The sequence below is a fragment of the Echeneis naucrates genome, chromosome 3 (assembly GCF_900963305.1).
Source record: "Echeneis naucrates chromosome 3, fEcheNa1.1, whole genome shotgun sequence".
Lineage (NCBI taxonomy): Eukaryota > Metazoa > Chordata > Actinopteri > Carangiformes > Echeneidae > Echeneis > Echeneis naucrates.
In genome coordinates this window covers 3,566,428-3,588,841 of record NC_042513.1, presented here as the reverse complement: position 1 = coordinate 3,588,841, position 22,414 = coordinate 3,566,428, and the positions used below count along the sequence as shown (strand labels likewise).

General features: G+C 42.3%; 1 protein-coding gene across 3 annotated transcripts in view; it reads right to left on the bottom strand.

The window, feature by feature from the left end:
- zfhx3b (zinc finger homeobox 3b) overlaps positions 1–22,414 on the bottom strand; it is a 136,141-nt gene that overhangs the window by 112,604 nt on the left and 1,123 nt on the right. The window lies entirely within an intron of this gene.

Below are 22,414 nucleotides of genomic sequence, written 5' to 3'. Positions count from 1 at the left end.
TATACAAAGCCAACACTTCTCTCCAATGCTTTGGCAAGATGTAACTGTGCGCCAGACTCTTCACTACAGCAAAGTGTGTGCATATGTGTATCTGTGTGTGAACTACACTTGCAGATGCCAAGTCATGGCTTTGTTAATCCCCTGTTGCTCCTATTACCCTCGTCTATCCCTTTCCATCTTTGTGCTCTGTCACTCTGGATGACTGCCTGTCTGCAAAGCCCTTGCCCGCCTCAGCCAAATCTCTCCAGCATAGTCTCCAGAAGCCTGGGTTGACAACAGTTCCAAGTCTTCTCAAACCTCCACAATAAGTTCAGTGAACCCAAGGCAGATGGGAGTTCTCATGCTCCATATAAGACTCCTATGTGCCACCAGCCAGTAATAAAACACTGACCACACCAGAGACGTACACAGGGTCACTGTGGGTAGGAATCACACACAAAGAAGAATGCTAGGATGCCACCCACTGCAAACCCGTGGGACAGACCCTTCTCTGTTCAACTTCTCTCTTTCACTGGAATTCCCCTTTATAATGTGCCAGCTTACACAGTGTAGCACGTACACGCATGTGCACATACAAGAACGCACATGGACACAAAGGGGCTTGCAAAAAAAAAAGAAAAGGAAAGGCATTGGGGGAGGACAGTAGGAAGACATTTGGGGGTTGACGGAAGGGTATTCCTTTTGCCCCAGGCTGTATAGACAAGCCTGGCAGCCAATTAGTACAAGCTGAAGCTATCCCCACCACCAGACGCCCCTCACCCTTGCCCCTCTACTCAGCTTTGCCCTGGTCTTCTGCACTTGGCATGGTCAGGGCTGGAATGTTGAAGGAGGTCATGTTCACATGCACATCAAAAGCGATTAAGTACAAGCCTCCTGGATTAAGGTGAGTCTGTGGACGTTCACATCTTGGGCTAACCTCTTGAAAGCACTTGGCTTCCTCCTGCCACAACAGTATCCAAATTCACTTTGGCCTGACACAGGCCCCTCCTTTGCTTGTGGAAGTAATACCAGATTACAGAGCAACTGTTGTTAAATGTTGAAATAATGTGTTTTTCTTGTTCTTTTTTCCCCTCTCTTTGTTTGCACAGCTGTTCCTTAACAGTGGGACATCTCGCTGTGCTGCTCTTGTATGGCTTACTTTGTGCAAAGCTGACATCTCATTTCAGTTTAATATATATGAAATAAAATCACATTTCAGCTGTGAAATGGTGATTAAGCCTGCGGATTTGAACTGATGGGTATGTGCGGCACATTTTGCACCATTTGGGCCAACCGTTTTCCTGCTGCATTTCATAGCTAAACCCCAGCTGTGCATAATTTTGCAGGCTCTGCCTCGACAGCACTTTGAGGGTTAACTTTCTGTGACTCAGGTATATGGGACATGTCCTGACAGGTGACCCACAACTCCAACATGCGGTAAAGGGATCTTCACAGCCCACAAAAAGGGGGATTTTCACCAGAGCAAAAAGGCCTAAGAAAACAAAAGGAGAAGAGGAAAGATGAACACCTCCTTGACAACATTCTTTTCTTTGTCGAATCATAGTAGATGAAGATAAAAGAAGCATCCATCAAAACATCCATTCATAAAACATACCACCTTTAGGTGCTCACGGTGAAAAGAAGAGTGGAAAAGACCAGGAGACAGCACGGCAAAGTTAGAAAGGATATACAGAGATGGTAAACAGTGTATTCACTGGAACTTGCACTCTAACTCTCTCAGACTCACTCCCCTCACCCCTCCATCCTTCCATTCCCTCCCTTTGTGTGTGTGTGTGTGTGTATATGTGAGCACCCAGCAGCCTGGAAGCTCTCCCATGGCCCAGATGCTCTCTGTCAACACTGAGATTCCAGAGAGGAAGCAGGGCTTTACAGCAGCAAGCTGCACTCACAGCCAGGACCTGCGAAGACCAGGAGCCAGCAGAGGACAACCTGCTCCACATAAACACAGACCTCCCTGTCTCCTGTCTGAGCCACTGGTTCTGCTTCCTGGCCAGGGAGGTAGTAGCATTGAAATCCTGGGTGTGGAGAATGAGCCACAGAGTTCCTCTTGCCGGGCTGGGCCCCCTCCCCGCCTGCCACCGTCAAGAGGTAAATAGCTATTGGCTGCTCAATAAGTGGCTTCAGTGCGTTGGAGTGAGGGGCCTTTTTTCCCCCCATACTCTCCCGGCCTTGACAAGCATGTATTGACAGAGCAGTTACACACTAACCCATTGGGGGAAATCCTCCACATTGTGCCCCAGGCAGCTGATAAATGGAACTCATAGAGTACCTGTAAGCATGATCTCCAATGCACGGACACGCAAAAGTGCGTTTGCACTTACACACAGTTCAGTACTCCCACACCAATGCAGATATAAGTGAGGAGAATAGATTTCATGATAAAATAGCAAAAAAAAAAGCGGATAAAGCTGCAGAAAAGTAGAGAAAAGAAGAAAAGGGGGTTACAGATAAGTGTACAGTGGATGAAAATATCTTACGTCGGCAATATGGCGCGTGTCTAACGCAACATATAGCAACCAAAGTCAGTCGACCTGTGGTGCCTCAGGTGGTTGCAAATTACAGTGTGAGGTCAACAATTAACTAGTTGATTGAAATTAAATCATCATAAAGGAGGCTGGAAGTAATTTTACATACTTACATACATAAAAAAGAAGAAGAAAATGAAGGAAACAAGCAGAAAACATGTGACATATGTAGTTGTCCATGCCAGAAAAAGTTGTCACTGTCAATCTTCTTTCATATGCGACCCGGTGGATCCAGGGGAGGAGTTAGTGGCAGGGTAGGAAAGGAGGAGTCAGGGCCTGAGCCCCCAACGCTGGGGGGAAAGTGCTGTCCTGTCTTGTCCTTTCTCCCCTCCAGCCCTTTCATGTCTGATCCACTGCTGATAAATAGCTAGGGGTGCAGTACTCGCTTTCACTTTGTGATATGATGTCAGCAACCTTCATTGATCTGCGGGCGAGCAGGCAGGCCTTATCGCTGCCTCTCCCTTGTGATATACTGTGATCCAGGGCCCTGACTGCTTTTTAATACACTGCACTTTAGGTAACGGTGTCGCAGGCTAACCACCCTTCCTACTAACACCTGAGGCTGTATTTTACAGCTGTGCTTTGATGGCCAGAGAGATTACACAGAAACTTACTCTGGAAGAGCCTGTCAGCAAAATGATAACACTGGCAAAAGTGGGACATGCCTGATCTGGAAGTCATTGTGAAAAAAAAAAAAAAAAAAATTAATATTTTTGCCATAAAACCATCAGTGGGGTCATCAACATCAAGCAATTAGTATCCTGAATTAAAGACGAACTTCTCTTGTTGGCTATGTCAGAGAGGCAGAAGGACTACCTGCGCTGTATTTTTTAACCCAATCGCGCACCTGTGTCAGGCCAGAGCTTGTGCTGACAGAGCATGGGGCTCTTAGCAGCTGAAATGGTGCTGACAGCTACTTCCTCAACCAGATTTATAAATGCACTCACTCTGAGGCAGACTCCTGAGCCAAATGCTGGGACTTGGAATCATATCATCAGCAGCCTTACACCAGTGAAGTGACCATGAGTCTGGCCTCCGAGTGCCTGTGCCTAGTTACAAAAAAGGCAAGGCTTTATTCTCACTTTTGCCAAAAGATTTTGCTGCAGTAGACAGCCCTGCAGACCACTAAATGGTGGCCCTGACAACATTAAGCAACAATCCAAGCAATAATAGTAAAAGGAAAAGTTATATGCAAGTACAACTATTTAACCTCTAATACACACACAGACATACTCCAGATAACCACCACCCCCATGTACATGGGTTGAGGAACGCTCTAGATAAGGGAGACTGGACGACTAGCGGGAGAATTATCCCAACTATTGATTTTAGCTGTTGGGTATTACAGAAGGAAACAGCGGGTTTATCAGGCCAAGATCCCTCTGCACTTCCACTAACTAAACGAGTATTTTCCGGACTTATCAGGCAAAAAGCCCATTACTAATGGTCTTAGCCTCCCCCACAACTAGACAAAGAAAAAAAGCTGTCCACCAATATGTGGCCACTGGATGGGTTAGTTTGCTTGCCTCTTTTGGGGTCCCCTAACACTTATACAGTGCTTCACAAACTCAAAATGATGGTCACATATTCACCACCAATATAATAGTCCTCAGGGGTGCTACAATTTTTTTTTATATTTATGTATTTTTGTAGTTATTTGCTAATGGACTTGTGCCCTCCTCAACCTCCATCTTCCTCTCCTGTTGTCTTTCTGACTCACTCTGGGTCAATGTCATTTCTATGGCTTCTGTATATGAGGACTATAACCAGAGATAATAGGAAGTGCTGTAAGAAATGGGAAGTGCTCCCTGAGAGGAACTTAATACCAGCCTTAATCACAAGGGAAAAAAGTGTATGTGTTAATTACAGACTAAAAAGATCCAGATAGATACCTGTGAGTTACCTATCCTGTGATTCTTAGCGAATGTCTCTCTTATCTGTGAAACCTGAGGAAAGCCCTGCTCTCAGTATGCATGCTACTTGGTATTAGCTGGAATAAATTAAAAGTGCTCTGGTTATTTTAAAATGAAATTATACTCAGAGACATTTTGAATGTATACCCATTTCCCAATATTAATAATGAAGAAGAGTAGAGAGAGAAAATTTCCCCCAGCAATTACTGTGGAAATCCATACACTGATCAATGTGCAATCCCAAGGATTGTCTTAATACATATAAAATATAGACAACACTGCATGTGAGTATGAATGTGCATTAATTTATTGTGGCGTAAAATGACCTCAACAAGATGAGAATATTATTGAAGAAATAAAAGGCGAGTGTAATGATTTACATATTTCATCACAGGCTGCAATGAAAGTAAGTGATTAAGAGCAAAGTGAGAAGGAGAGAGCAAGAGAAGGGGGGGGGGGGATATTGACAAGACGGAACAAAACAAACTGCTAAAGAGCATAAAATGATAAAGTAATAAAACTACTTCCCACTTGGGTCAGCCATAGTAAAAATCATCATGGAACGATAAGACATATTGGATAAATGTGTCTACCAGATGCTTTAAACTGTGTTAGTCTAAGACAGTCTTTTTCCTAACTAAAGATTACAAGAAAAGAGTTCATCCATTATTTCAACACGAAGAGTCTTCATGTTCTATTCAACAAGAAGCCTAAAAGTGGTGAGTTGGCATCAGCAGTGAGACAGGGAGAGGACAGAATCGTGGCCACACTTGGCACCCATGAAGGGGCAGTGCTCATCTGCCCACCAGCTTGCCTTTATGTCTCCAAGTCAGCCCTGTAATTTGCTTGGGGCAGAGATAAATCTTATCTTGGAGACCTGATTAAGTTTTTAATTTACACTCCAATCAATAGACCAAGTCTATTGGCAATGTGTCTAAAACTCTATTTACCAAAGGATTCCCTGCTATCAATTGATCAAGAACCCAGCAGCCATAAATTATGGGAACATGTGTGTGTGAGAAAAAGGGAGACAGAGAGAAAGGCTGAGAAAGTAGTGCAGAAGACAGAAAGTGGAATAGCTGGGTTGTAAGGGATTTCAGGACGGCAAACACATATGAGCTGTAACTGCATCAACAGATATTCACTTCAGACTGGGCTGTCTGGCCTGGGAGCAACATATGCACACTTTGGAAACTCTGCTTCCTAAATGTCTCCAAAATGCACTTAAGCAACATTCACCTCAAAGGCTTATAAGCCAGCGGTTCGTATTATTTTGTCCACACAGCTTCCATCAGCCCAACGGCAGGGAGAAGTGGAATTTAAATCAGCAGTAATATCAATGCCAAGTGCCAAACTCGCTCGCTCCCACTTGACTTGACTAGAGATTCTCACCCGGAGTACCTATGCTAAATATCTGAACCAGTAAGACCTCCTACTTCCGGTCTTTTCTGCATGGGCGCCATTATCTGTTTGCTGTGCCTACTTTCCCAATGGAACTATTAAAAAGGAATCTGCTGGGGTCTGGGTTCCCCACACAAAATCTCACAGACAGTTCCTAAGCCATGCTCCATGGCATCCTGCCTGGGAAACTGAAGGAAGGATTGTTCAGGCCCTATTGACATGGCTATGACATCCAGGAAACAGTTATTTTCTGTTAGCTATTTTCAGCAGTTCAGATGTTTGTTTGGGATTAAAGAAGACGGGAGGATTATCCATGCAGCTCTGAATCATCGGAACTGTAGAAAGTCCAATTAACATCAAGTGAGGCCATCTTCACCTTATTATTATAAACGCTTATGTGAGAACACAAAAAAAGACAGCAGCATTTGGGTCCAGACTAAACAGACAGAGATACAGTTCAGTCTCCTGTCTGCTGCTCCCCTGCAGAGGAAATGAAGGGGAGGAAAAGCAGGGCAGTGTTATCACTGTGGCGAAAGTGTCGTCATGGCGTTTCTGCTCTGACCCTGCTGACTTGCCGATTCCTTAACATGAGATCACATTGGACAGCTGACCTCAATATCATTGTGCTCTGAGGAGGAAAAAGATCCAATGGAGCTTCTTAATACCCCCAACCTGCCTACAAAATGCAAGTAAGGCACATATTTTAACAGCAATGTATACAAATGCCTTGTTTTTATTCCTGCCCTACCGCTAACAGGAATTAGAAGGATTAATAAAAATAAAATATACAACTCAGTTTTCTCATTCACTTTTTTCCACAGACATAAATTATTGAGAAAAAACACATGCTGAGATTCCCGGCATAAGGACAGTCTTGAAGACATTTCGACTGAATTCTGCTGTAGACTTCCCCCTCTTACACTGCTGACATCTGACGAAGTAAATGACTTTTAGGACTGAGCATTTATTGTAAAACGAACAAACTGTTCCACAGCTCTCTCAATTGGTCAGTCAAAGTACCACTCTACTCTACACCTAAAATTACAACATGCAAAAAATAAGGTAGAAAAATATTGTTGAAACAAATGTTTTGTAGGATGTTATGCGCTACTTTGTCATTAGTGGAGAAGCTGTCTGGTAGAATCAGGCATAAACATGTGTCAGAATTACATGTAATTATAGCTGAAAAACTTCCGCATGGGAGCATGAATCACCTCTGCAGCTGGCTGGCGTGGCAGGAGAGGAGACAGTACCCTGCTATCCTCACCTTTGTAAATGCACTGGGGGAAGGGAGGCAAACATGGAAGACGTGCTGACTAAAGGAGATAGACAGGCTCATACTGTGTCAAAGAGCCCAACTTGCTGGTCCTCTGCTGGATTATCTAAGGAGCCACCGACGGATATGTGTAATCAGCCCCATCCCTGTGTTTCTCTCCCTCACTCGCTGCCTCTCTGGCTAATGTCTCTGCCTGATTCGATTGAGGCAATTAAGCAGTAATCTATAGAGCTAGGGAGTGATGGAAACATTTCCCACTGTCCTCCTCATGTTTCTCAGAGCTGCTATAATTAGCTAACTTTGTTTCTCATTAAACATCAGAGCAGTATTTACATACCCAGATCCAATTTGGCTCTGTAGCGCCCATTCCTTTAAAACTGTCTAGAAACCCTGAAACATGTCTGTAAACAAAGGAATTGGGGAGCTGTAATCTGCAGTACTTTCAATCAAACATTTATATCTCATATTGGTAAGACAGAAAGTATCTAGAATGCGCAGATCAAAAACAATGTCACAGTATGTGTACATAACAGAGTGGATAATCATTCAGATCACTTTGCTGTTCCAGATGTAAATGAATGCTGGCATGTCCTGTTATGGTATGAAGTTTGGTTTTAAAATATATCCCTCAAACCCTGGTTTCAATGAGGCATCATGGGAACCGGAATAGCAGTTCACTTGTATTCCCTTATGGCTCATATTCAGTTGAAATCGCTTTTGCAGGGAACAGAAAAAATGTTATCACACAGGATGGTGGGGAAGGATATGAAACTGAAATACACGTGAACAGATCTTGATGGTATTGTTTAATAAACTCAGAAAAAAATTAACAATCTCAAAATCTAATCATTAAAAGAACATATCTGATATTGTATTGACTGTAGTTGTTAAAAGTTTGTTGATAAAATTTGGCAGGGAACTTTGCATGAATTGTCTGTTAATTTTTTCGCCATTCATTATTATTATTATTATTATTATTATTATTATTATCATTATTGTTGTTGTTAAGTCTCATTTATTTCTGATTTACTTTATTTTCAGCTAATATAATTTTCACCCATTTCTCAATAAGACATAGTTAATGTTTTCTTTGTTATGTTAGGTCTTGCCAATCGAAAATTACATAACAGCAAAATTTTACAGAAAATAAAGTGACTTTTACATACTTAGGTTTTTTTCTTTAACATTTCCTCAACGTAGATTTCTTTTTTTTTTAATAACTAATTTTGATGTTTTTAAACCAAGGAAAAACATCTACACTGACATTAGAGAGAAAAGGAAAGCAAATTATGGAAAACCTTTATTCATGATTAAGTGCCCAATAATCTATTTTTGGCAAAACAGACAGTTGAGCTGAACAACAGGTCAAAGGAAGAGACAGAAATCCCAAAAGAGTGGAAATGTCTTTATAGGTATTTGGGCCTGGAGCAGCTTTAGATACAACGCAGAGCAGCACAGCAATTGTAAATGTTTCTCTTGATATGAAAAGCACCATGGATAATATTATGTCCCCATAGTAACCCTAGCTGTGCTTTGCAAAAATGTAATGATTAATCATGGTTTTGATAACAGTGGGCAAAATAATCACTCCAACAGTAACAAAATATGTGTGCAAAGGGTGTGTGCACATGTCTGCTTGTGTATCTTTCAAGGGCTGGGGATGGACACATGATCAATGAATGTGGATCCCTAGTGGTTAGCACAGACACTGCAGCTAAGCACAAAGCTAACTCCCTGTCTCTATATTTCTGTAACACACTACAAACTGTTGGAATGGACGTGTCTACCTTAAAGGTGGCAAGCAAACTCTCTTAGCTGAGACTTATACAATCATAAACACATTTTTTTTTTGTGTGTGTGTGTGTGTTTGGGCTGATGAACACATTGAAATTCATTTACTGCCTCTGCAGCCATGGAGCTCTGCTTAACATGAAGAGGTTATTTTCACACCACCATCTGCCAAAGGTTAGCTGCTTCTTTTATCCATGTCATAAACAAACGACAACTCAGGGACCTTGGCAGTGTAATGACTCAATGCACACTGTATGGTAAAGCTATGCAATATTAGTTTTGATTACATGGGCTGAATTCTGAGAGAGCTAACAATCCCAAAGCTTTAATAGCCTAATGTTAGGATGTGACTGAAGCACACAGAAATCCAATCTATTCCTTTGCTTGTCCGTAATCTCGTGTAGCTTGAATACATATGCAGGAGTACAGCCAGGACTGAGTAGAAGGGTAATTTAATCACCAGCACTCAGGCTGACACAGATTCACTTTGTCAGTTGTGCTCTACCAGTAATTCATCTTTCTGAAAACAGACACTATCCCAACAATAATTTCTTTCAACTCCAATGCCTAGCAAAGGGTTGGGTGAAAATTTGATAACAGGTTTTCATTGGCTAACACCACAGTGTCTTCAGCTCTCATCCTATCAAGAGTGCCCTTTTTCCTGATGTCCCTGAGAAACCAATAGCTGTTCCTGTAGTATGTCCAAGAGTGAGATGTAGTTTTAATTCCTGTAATTACGTCTGAACTCTCGAGTGGCCACAAATTTTAAGTACACTTGAATGTATTTCAAGTGTTATGTATTGCTTTTTAAGTAAACAGTGCTGAGGAGTCGAGCTGAGTGTGGGGGTTCAGACGGGCGGACAGGAAGGCCTGTCCTGGGAAAGTGCTGTCCCAGATCCGTGCACCACTTCTCGGTGTGTAGGCCTGGCCTGAGCAGCAGAGGGTTAACTGCACTGCCCAGTCACAAGCGTGAAGTGAAACAATGAAATAATGGCAGCGAGTGAACGCTCAAAGGCAGGGGGCAGGGTGGGTGTGTGAGGGCGGGGGCTTGCCATCAGCTCCTGCAGATGTTGCCGGGCTTCAGCGGGTCACACAATCACATGTATTAGCATTCCTGATAGAGGGAGCCTGGATTAGGGAGTTGAATGCCTTTCTCAACTCTGACAGAGCTTGAGCATGCTGGAGGAGCAGAGCAGAGGCAGAAAAATCCCAGACATGTGGTGAGGAAAGGTGGAAACTAGAGTAAAGCAGAACAAAAGCACCCTCAGACAGTGGTGACGAAGGCCTAGGTCACAGAATGAGCAGGCACAATGTTGAGGGGAGGGGAGAAGGCGAGAGAAAAGCAAATGCAGAGTAAGATTGACAGACAAATTGCACCAAATTGACTAAAACAGCTAATGAAAGAGTTCAACAAACAGACAATAAAGAGAAATCAAGCATGTGATAATTTAATGGTTTTGTGAGGGCGACAGAGGGAGTGTATATGTGAAACGAAGATTTCTTTTTGTGGCTGAATGAGTGAATGAGCATAGACAAATGGCTTTCTTTCTTCTTTGTATGTTTGAGTGAGTGAGAGAGAGAGAGCATAGACAAAAGCTTTTCTGAGTGTATGTGTGCTGTCCTGTCCTTTTTTCCCCAGGACAGAGGTCTGGAGAGGCCTCATATTTCTGGCTGCTGTCAGGCAAGGGTGAGAAGCAGAGACAGCAAGGGGCAGCTGTTTTCTATGAGTTACCCTGACTCCCTCACACACGGCCTTTGATCCAGCCTGGCTTCCTTGGTCAGCCAAGTCTCCCCCCTGTGTATATGTGTATGAGTGTGTGTCAGGGTATATGTATGTTAGAGGGGAGCACATGAAAGTGGGTGTGTAATCAGTGTAGTAAGTAGGCACAACTGGTGGCAAACCATGGAGGGAAAACAAAATCTGAAACTAAAGTGGTGAAATGAATTCACCCAACACTAAGCCTGTTCTTTTGCTCTTTTCATCTCTCTTTGTCTTAAGAGAAGACAAATAATTTCAAAGGAATGCAGCAGGGCAAGTTTGATATGGTTGTGTATTCAGCAGGGATTTTAAAACAATGGACAGGACGAGAGACTGCTAAGACATGCTAGCACACACACATTTTCAACAAATCCATTTTCTATGTATAAATATAAATATAATAGCAGAGATTGCTGATTGATACAGCTGATTTCTGATTCCTGCACAATAAAAGTAGACGTACACCAAATCAGAGGCATACAATAAAAATAATCCATGTCCTTATGCTAATTTAAACAGATGAGAAATCTGGTGTCTCTGCACATACCATCTAGTCAGAATACTGCATGATGCCAGGAGGTCAAAGAAACCAAGCAATTCTACACTCTTTGCTCTCTCTTTCTCAAAAACATACACACAAGTATACACACAAGTCATGTTTACTCATTTGTTAGCATTTTCTCACTTGCCAAATTCCTAATAATCTTCTTTAATTAAGAAATACTGTAGTCACACCTATTAACACAAGGACTAGGCTGTGGTTTCATTACTACAATTCACAGCGATAATTTACTGGCAAAAACAAGAAGTGGAGAATAGATTTGTTTTAATATATTTTTGAATAGTCACAAGAAGGACTTTTATTGCACGATTTTGTCTAACAGCAGGCACACCTTTAAACAGGAGCTCTAATATGGAAGGGGAAATTTTCACTGCATCCTGTTGGCATTGTCCTTCGACCACTGACTGACAAAAAAGAAAGAAAAGAGGATGGTGGCACCAAAAGTACATAAAAACCTTGATGTACTTTTGTCCCCAGCCAATGACTTTCAGTGACTCCACAAGTTAATATTTGCTTCTGCCTGCTCATAAATTTGCATTATATTAGAACCTGACCTAAATGCATTTTTATCACCCAAAGTAATTAGCTGAGCATTAGTTGTAGGAGAGAGCAAGTACGATGAGGCTCAATCCTTCCTGAATGGGCGGTGGCTAGACAAGAGCTCCAGGAGGGATGGATACAGAGTACAGCTTTGCTGGGCCAACAGATGAAAGAGGAAGTAAACAGGGCCAGAGTGCTGCCTCTTTAATCTACTACATTAACTCCAGCACCACAAGGGGAGGAGCCAGCATGCAGGCAAACAGCACAGCCACACAAGAGGGGAGTGTCAATGAGAGGGTAATAAGGAAAGACAATGAGTAAACAAGCAGGGGAAGTCCAGTCTTGGCATACTAGAAACTCCCTGCTTCTCCCTGCCTGGGACACACAAAAGCCCTGTTGTAATTAGCCACCCCAATAGCTTGTTTAGCATTTGCATATAAATACCCTCACAGGCAAACACTAAACAGGCTGACACAAGCCATGCCTAAAACAGACGTTCGCCACACCTCTACCCCTCCAGGAGGTCTCAGGGGTCCACTTATGCCGGGGTACCCCCCTCCCTTTGCCTTGTGCTTGTACCCACTACAGGCAAGCTGGCATCCATTACACAAAATAGAGACAGCACAGCATAGCGGGTATACTCGGTTCTTGTTTCTAGAGGGATTGTGAAACAGTGTAGCCAGGCTTCCTGTTGAAGGCCCACACAGCCATCTGTCATGCGAGAGTACATTTTCCCCTGACCACAGGGCTGACGCTCAACAAGACAAAGGGTGCAGGTGTCAGTTTAGTGTTTTCTTAAATAGAAATTCTAGGTGGAAGACAGGAAAGCACCAACATACCCTATACCAACCATTCGTCCATCTGCACATATGCATGCACGCCATGCACACATAAAGAGCTGTCCTGAGGAAACCAGGGTCTACGGAGTGTGAGAAAGCGCTCTGTCGTGATCAGGGTCAAAACATGCAGGCTTGTTTAATCTACCCTGTCTGGCAGAAAAAAAAGGCGTTATTGTTTACTCAGGGTAAATCCACCTGGCACATTAGGGAGAGAGACCAGCTACATTTGCACATATTCAACTGTGCAAATGTATTTATACCCACACACACACACACACACACACGTATATATATATATATATATATATATATATATATATATAGACTCTGTGTTTGAGACTTCCCCTTCTGCTTTGATAATGGCGTCTCGTGAAAACACACACACACAGGCAAAAAAACTAAAACTATAGAAAGGAAGGAAGTGATGACACTGGTGTCTGTGTCCTCCCTCCCAATGTCCTGACTACTGCCTCTGCCTTTTCTCCCCTTCCTCCAAACCCATATTCTCTCCATTGTAAACAAAGTCTGTGTCATCTACACACTTGTCCTGCTCCTGGTGCTGCTGGGAGTGGGATAAGTACATCCAGAGTGCCCCTGCACCATACATGGGCTACTTCCTGTGTTAATCCTCAGCGCAGAGTGTGAATTCACCAGTGCTCTCTGCTTGCAAAAGATATTTCTGAACTTTGCTCATGGCAGAAAAAGAGCACGGAGCAAAGAGCTAGCATTAAAAACTTAGTTCTCACTTGCCATGTGGCCTGTTGCACCTTATCAGGGCATGATCCAACATGAGGACACACCTGGTTCCAACAAAAAGCAGGCAATGAGGGGAATCTGTTTTATAGCCATCCTCCTCCTGATACAAATCTGTACCTTGTCTGAGCCGAATTTCTATGAAATGTGCATGATTTAAAATGGCTCTCAAGTGCTTAGATGTTTCATTGTTGGGGAGAAAATTAGTGTAAAAAAGGGTTAAAGCAGAGCTTTTCTTGTCAAAGAATTGGCACTTGGTATATAAAGAGGAGGAAAACTGTTGTAACTGTCAGTATCCGTTTTAAACCCAGCTCTTACCTCAGACTGACTTCCTATATGTGGTCAGGGTGTGTTTTGTGTTACTGCTTAACACAACAATGCTCACTTTTTATTTGTTACCACCTGAGTAACAGAAAAGTCAAATGTTCAGCCCCGCTAAGGGAAAGAGAAGAAAATTTCACCTTTAATTAAAACTAAACTGAAATGGGAGAGACACACAGCCAGCAGATGATAGCGACAGAAGGGATGCTTTAAACTCAAGGCATTATTATAATTTGGCATAAGGCTTTCTTCTGTTTGCACTGGGGCCTCCAAAGTCATCAGAACATTACGAATAGCTGCATAAAATTGCCCAAGCCTCTATCTTCATTCATTAAACAGTAGGGAAAATGAATGCCACGGTGACCAGACGAGGCAAATGACGTCACAAAGCCGAGGTCACCGGTCTGTCACGGCCGTCTAGCCCTGTGTCAGCCCCATGGGACCTGCCCAACCCCCTCCTCTGCCTAGACCAAATCTACACTCTGTGGCACTGAACGTCAGAATCAAAACCAAACAGTCACAGAGGGATCTATGTCGAATATGTAAACGTCACAGCGCTGTTGCTGTCATAAGACATCAGCCATTTAGGGCAAAACAGCTATGAGGTAGCCCGACCTATGGAATGATGGGAGCATGAGTACCGGCTGACAAAAACTGCCATTAAATTGGATAAATACTCATTTTCAGTTGCTGTGTTGGTGGTGTACGTGTGTTTCTTTTTCCAAAGGCTAAACGCAGGCGCCTGTGCGCGCGCACACAAGCATTTACACAGTAGATTTCTAGTTTTCGTTGTTGCTGCGTGGGAGTGCTTTTCTCTAATCAATTTATTATGGAGGTACTGAGGTCCTTATGTTTGTTCAAACAAACAAAGAAAAAATGAGAACGAGCATTTGTTTTCAGTACAGTGAGACCCAAAGAGGAAATCATGCGTGCTTCATGAGAAGAGCAAGAGAGCACAAGGATGAGGCAAAGGCACACAAGACCGGGATACGCACCTGAATAATAGTGAGGCGGAATATTGTGGCTTTGAGTAAATGTTGTTTTAATTGCAGTTTGGTTTAACATTTAATGTGGTCTGTATGACACTCGGCATAAATAGTTGGCATGCAGGACGCTGCCTGTTATAATTTGGACAATCAGAAATCTTTCAGAAATCCAATGACATGTTCGGTGCAATAGCCAGATGCTCATTTAGCAAGATGAGATGGAACGGCAACAGGCACACATGCAGTATATCTTCTTTTTAATTACAACGTCTGCAGAGGTGGGAGTCTACTATAAACAATCATCTGTGCAATCAAACACACCACCAAGACTCTGCTTATAATGATACATTCTCAAACTGAAAAATGTAATAGTCATCCATAGCATTTGTATCATTATTGCTAGTTATATAACTGAAAGAGAAAGTGTACCACAACAAAACTGTGAATAGCAAAAGAACTGAGGCATCAACCTCTGTATCATTTATGCACTTCATTTGATTTGGTATAGGTGGTACTGGTCAGATATTTGTTGGCATTCCCAGAAGCAGATGCGTGTATTCACTGAGTATAGAGAAAAATGCCATCATCATTCTGCCGTATGCTCAAATCCTAAAAAATATATAATATTTCTGCATCTTTGAATGTTCTTTTCAAGAACAGCACCTTCCCAGGCATTTCTAGCACCACAGGTGCTAATGCAGTCTTCACAATAGATTTCGACTATTATTTGGTGGGGTAAAAGTCTGACTCCACTTTCCAACTCCAAGGGCATATTCTGATGGATATGGTGAATTTACTGAAGCACTGAAGTAATCAGTGGTTCTATACAAAGCAGCAGCACATGTCAAAATAAGCAGTGTGAGATTTACAAGAATGAAAAAAAAAAAGAGAAAAGATGTGCACAGATGATGTAAATAATAAAAAGACTAATGGGATTTAAATTATATGATCAATATGGTAATATACAGCCCATGTATAGTGTGTCTGTTCACAGAGACATGCCCATGTGTGATCAGAAAAAAAGGAAAATACAGCGGCAGAAGTTGTGGAGAGATGACGTCAGAGGACTACGGAGGCTTCAGCACTTAGAGGCCATTTTATTGCTTTGCTGTGGTCAAGTGAGGTGCACCGAGCTCAATTCCACCACAACAATGGCAAAGAGGGCCGCAGAGACAAAAGAGGGCTATCCCTGCTTCTTAACCCCTTCACTACTGGATGATCAGTCGCCTGGGGCACTGAGTGAACAACACCAGGCCACCACAGGAGTCGCTGAGGGAATGACAAAGTTACTAGTTATATACCTACTGCATGGCAACAGCTCCCCATCAGAATCTATCAAAGGGCAGATGGAGTTGGATGCTTTCCTGACCAGGAAGAAGCAGTTGGTAGCTTTACCTCAACCCTGTCTGCCAGTGAAATACTCTGCAAACTCCTCTCTATGTCTCACCCTGCCCGCCCCTCCCAAGCGCTCTCTTTCTCGTTCGCTCTCTCCTCCACTGGGAACACGGTCGGGTTACGACACATTTGCAAGTGAAATACACTTTTTGTTGAGATTTTTTTTTTTTTTTTTTTTTTTACGCGAATTGTAAAAATGGGGGAGAGGTTGGGAGAGGGACAGGTTGCTCCTGCCATCACTCTTTTTCTTTCTTCTCTCAATAATCCTGACGAGGATAAGCTCTGAGGTACACGTAGAGGAAGTGCCATAGACCTGCTGGGCTCCAGCACATCCTAGCAGTACATTCCTACAGCTCAGTTATCAGACACAGAGACAGATATAGACTAAAGCCCTCTCAGACACACATAACTACTGTTTGCCACAGTCACAGTGGATGCAGTGCACACACTAAAAAGACAACTCAAATCAGTATGACCAAAATCTGAAACTAAGGGTGATCGTTAAACTATGATTTGAAAATCTGAATACAATATCAGATTTGTTGTAGATTAAAAAAAACTAAACGAACAAACACTGGACACACATTTGTGCAGAGGGAATGAAGGTAACAATGTTAATGCTGAAGAAGCTTTAAGAGGAGCAAAGGACAACGACTAGCATGTAAAAAGAGAATCACAAATCTGTAGCAGAATCATGTTCACAACACTTTCAGGCCAATCCCAGCGCAATGATCAACAAAGAAGCTAATAGATTGTTTGATTGATTATACAAACACACACTGTATTTGTGCTAATACAAGCTTGGATGTTGCATTATAAAGTGACCTATCTATAAATCTGTGACAAGGAAAATTGCCATGCCATGCATTTGTGTCACTAGATCCTCTTTTATATGGAACATAATTTCTTCACAGGAATAAAATTATTCATGTTGTTTACTTTTGACCCCGTGTTGTTTTTTGTTTAAAACATATGAACTTATATTTTTTATGCAATATAATATAGAATATAAACGTAGGAACTGTGCAGCTGATGTGCTGTCAAATATTTTAAACCTATCATTGTCATCATTTCTGTCACACAGATATACATGCGCGCGCACACACACACTTACATTTCAGTTACACAATGCAGATTTCACAGACACAGATAAACAATGCAAGGGCAGTTATCACTCCACGGAACACAGTAACATAGAGGAAGAGGAAGAGGATGACAAAGAAATAGGGGAGGATAAAAAGACGGCGTGTGTGTCTTCAGAGTCACAGGCCAGAGGGGCCCATGCATTGTTCCAGGGCTCAGCGTGGGGAGAGAAAGGCGACCTGGGCCGCCTCTGTCTAAGCGTCCTCCATGTTTTATGCATTCTGTCCTTTGTGATGATAAGCACGAGTGTGGAGGGTGGAATGCTGGCCTCCAGGGTCTGAGAGAGGGGTGGGCCTATTGGGGCTGGGGTGCAGCTCAGTTCAATTTTGTAGCCCTCGGAATGGTCCCTGTCATCCCTGCTATGTCCGCGTGTAGGCATATGCAGCCTACACTGGCACAAAACCGTAGTTCCTCTCATCCCTGCACAGCAGAGCTAGCTAGAGCTGGCCCAAATAGGAAATATAAACAGTGAGCTGTAGCTGCGGTGCTACAGGCACATGTGCACATTACACACAGACATTTTTTATAGCCGTCCCAGTCCTGGACAGATATGCATCATACGGGTTTTCAATTCCCTGTCGATATAGAAGCGCAGGAACACAATGGTTTTCATAACCATAAAAAAAATGTGTTCAGTACAAAAGTGATGTTGTGCATTTAATACAGAAGCAATATTGAGACTGCAGTCAAGGACAAGGTTCATTATTCACACACACACACACACACACACACACACACACACACACACACAGACACACACACACACACACACACACACACACACACTATAACCCCATTCTATGACTATAAGAGTGAACATTTATTGTTAAAAATTAAAAATATATTTGTCTAAATTTGTATTAGATATAATTTTTCTCTTTTGCGTTACAGCTTGTAAATTACCTGCAATAAAGACAGGAAAAAGAATATCCTTCCTTCACCATGTCTTTCTAATCTCTGTATAGCTGCTGGACAATCAGAGCAATGTGTTATCACAATATGTCTCCTTTCCTTTGTCTGAATATGAACAGCAACTTGGATTTCTGGAAATGGCCCAAAATAAATAAAAATAATGACTATAAAACCAAAAATGTACTGCAACAAGATCTTGACATGGCACATTCAAAAGAAATTTGATTTGCCAATATGCCGCTGTGCACACACATATGCAGAGACACATGCATATCTTCTCTGTCATAAATTTAGTCTACCACAATGATTTAACCAAGATTGTTAACACGATAACATATTGTGAAAGTGCAAACCACAAAAATCCCTGCCAACTACACTTCAAAAAGATAAAAGGATGACATTGAAGAAAAAGAGAAGCCCAAAAGGGAAGGGAGAGGAATTTTTGAGAAATCGAGGTCGATAAAGACAAGACCTTGTGGACATTCAGGCTGTTCGGCTCAAGGATCAGGTACACAAATAGCGCACACACACACACACTCTCACACACCTGATCATGACAGTTAGCTCTTCCACTCGTCCCTTCCCACTTTCTTGCTCACCCCTTTGCTGAGCCATGATCCCGCCCACTGCCTCCTCCTTAGTGATAGCACGACACGTACACTGGCCTCAGCTGCAGGACAACTGGAAGAACTGCTCCTCGCCGCACAACCTTGCATATTCAAAGCCATACATCAAATTCAGAGCCATCATTTCAGCTGACGGCCCCCATCTATGCCTACATACTGTTTATGGTGCAAACATACATTACTGACAGACTTCTCACATTTCCGTGGCACCGCACACGCAAAGGTAGATCTATTCATATTTATAATTCTTTGCCTGTCGTAGCTCAGACTACATAAAGTATAAAAGAAGGTATTAAGAGCAATGGTTGAAAAATTGATCAAAATAATAATAAAATTAATCATAACCACAACCATGATAATAATAATTATGGATATATACATATTTCTTACATGCATCATTCTATATTTAGTGTATATGAGCACACATAAATAGATAAATAAATATATATATATATATATATTTTTTTTTTTTTTTTTTTTTTTTTTTTGTAGTGTGTACACTTTGTGTTGCACACCAACGTAAACTGTGTTCAATCCCACATGTATGGCCTTAGTCTACTGTTCACCCAAAGAGGGCTCTCTATGACAGAGGACATGGCTAACGGTCCCAATGCCCATGGAATGGAAAGGTGGGACTTAAGGAGAGAGGATGAGATACAGAGACACAGTGACACAGTGAGGAAGAGGCACAGTGAGAGGAGAAGGGGTTATGACAGCCAGAGGCGCTGTCTCCCCTTTCTCTGTGTTACCCCCCAAACCATGAAATAAAACCATCCATGACGAGTGCTATTCTCTTTACGTCGTTCCCCTGACTGGACGTGCTGTTCTCGCTTGCGCAATGAAATGACTTTAGAATACTGTGAAATTTACCTGTCATCGAATATGTTAATAGATGGGGACCTAGTGAGAACAGTGGACAAATGTTTTGCTGCTGTGCAGGATCAGGGGCAGCTTCACATCTCCACAGGTATGTGTCAATGCATAGCAGCATTTCACCAGCAAATATTCTCTTCATATTATGAATAATTATCACAACAGCAAGACACAAATATTAATTCCAAAACAAGCACTTACTTGATTAATCATATCACTAGAATTCATGTTTAATTACTAAAAGCACAACACAACAATCATTAAAAAAACAAATAAAGCATTTTAATTAATTTTTAGCTTAGCAGCCAAAAAATTATGTCTAACATCCCAATAACAAGTTTTACAATATAGTCTGTCGTCCTAACTACACATTCAAGGGTTTAAACAGTTACCTGATGCCACAAAGATCTATTAACCAAGTCCAAATAAATTAAAACAAATTCTAATTAAATTAATTGGAAAAGTGGATGAGTGAAATATTTGCTCAAGTTCATTTTTCATTTATTCTGAACACTCGTGCCATTTTCCCATTTTGCTACAGTTATAGTAAATAACCTCTCAGCAACCTAATAGATTTGATACATACAAATGTAAAATTTTTTTGGGGAAAATGGAGTAAAAATCATTCTAAACTTGTCCACAAAAAACGAAGCAGCAACTGACCACAAATAACGACTTCCAAATAAAAAGGGTGCATGTCTCATGATTTTTCAAAAGCACTGCCTGTCGAAAAGCTAGCACGATAACATGAACACAATAAGACCTATCAGAGTCAGGCCTGAGCCTGAGATACCACTGTTAGCCATACCAAACACATATTTGAAATGCAAGACAGAAATTAAGCCAACGACATTCCTGTGGCTTTGTCAGGAGATGTTATAATTAAACACAAATATGACAAAGAGACAAGAAAAGAAAACCAGAGAGGTGAGATGACAGTAAACATTTCTGCTGTCTTTGTTTTGTAACAGAAGACGGAGAGAGAAGGAGGAGGAGGAAGGGGAAAGAACTGTTAGTGTCAGACAGGGGAGGAAGGGAGCTGACTCGAGTTTTGGCACAGAAGCTTACCTGTCCTATAGGCTGCACTATCACACCCTCCACTTCCTAGCAAAAATCATTCTTGCAGGCACTAAAATTTACATTAGTGGTAAAATATACAGCTATACATAAAAGAGGAAGGACCTTTAAAAAAAGGAAATATTCAGCACAAATCCCTTTTTCCTCTCTCTCGTCTTCTGCTAATCGCTTTCCGTCTGCTCTTCTCCACTAGGAAAGGTAGAGATCTGTTTATCTGACCTCTTCCCCTGATTCCTCCTCGATGGCCCATGGCTATCTGACCCTTACACCCAGCCCCCCCAACCCTCAACACCGCCTGTCAAGCCTAGACATTTTATATTCATTTTATTACACCTGATAGTGCTCTGTTTTTGTTTACCCCCATCCTAAACTAAAGCCAAAAGTCTTAATCCTGCAGAAACTGACAACACACAAGTGCTTTGTGTGGCTCCCAAAACACACCAACAAACTACCATCACCCTTTTCTCTCCCACTTACCAGACCCACTCTCTCCTCATCATCCCTTGGCTGTTTGTGAGGGGGTTTCCTCTCTTTCTTTTTTTTTTTTACCTCTGCATTCACTCCATGACCCCTGTTCCCCCTGTTTCTTGCTGTCTGACCCCACAACCCACCCCCCACCTCTCAACGCGCGCACACGAAAACAAACACACACACACACACACAGCCAGACAGCCTCGCATCCCCCTTTCTGTTTCCCCAATGGTACACACATCCTATCCTCGCCTCTGCTCGCTCGCAAAACCTCTTTTTGCTGCCTCTGTGTCGCGTAAAAATATCCATGACTGACTAGTAATTCTTGCAGCTTTTCTCTGACTTGTACGCAGCTTCAATCCGTCCGAAAAGTAGTCGCTGTTTTATATTTATGGGCACTTTCGGCTTGCAACCTTACACCTAAACGCGAAGATAACAGCCGTATCATCGGTGTCTCAGTTTTCTTTTTTTTACCGACCACATGCATTTTTGGTGGGATTCACAGCAGTATAGTTTCCAGACAAACTTATATTTTTGAGGGGAAAAAAGGCCTATTCAGTTTTAGATAGGCTGCCTCCTTTTGCAGGGCTCGTTTGTGTGTTTACATGCTGTTCTGTTTTGGTTCAGGCGAGATGGAAAATTATTATTATTTTTATTTATTTTTTTATTTTTTTTTAGTTTAACTTTCAAATATCTCCCAAATGTGAACTGGCTAAGTGGTTCCTAAACGCATGCAGTGACCTATAGGCTTGGTCCGGACCATAACAAGTTTCCGGCTCTAACTTTGGTTCTGATTGTGTCTGCTTAGTAGGGCCATGTTTTTGCTTTCGCTCCGGTCACTTTTCTCCGGGAAAACTGTTGTGCTGGACGTCTTATCCGGTGGCCAAGTAGTTGCAGTCAGTAGATGCAGCCTGTCTGTGTCTTCCCCTCCACCACACGCAGCTCGCACTCTCAGGCTTGTCCGCGTACAAGGTCCTGCTGATCCGTGCTTGCCATGAAGGAGAACTCGGGGATCCGTATTTTCTCAACACGTTACATTCACACAACACGCAGGTTCACACACACACACACACACACACACACACACGCTCGCAAACACAAACCGCCTCATGCACTGACGCACGCACACGCACGCACGCACGCACACACACACACAGACATACATACACACACACCGCGATCGATTTGCATGTGACTTCGTCAGGGAATGAGCGAGAATCGACCTAAAAACAACGCTTCAAAGAGGCAAAC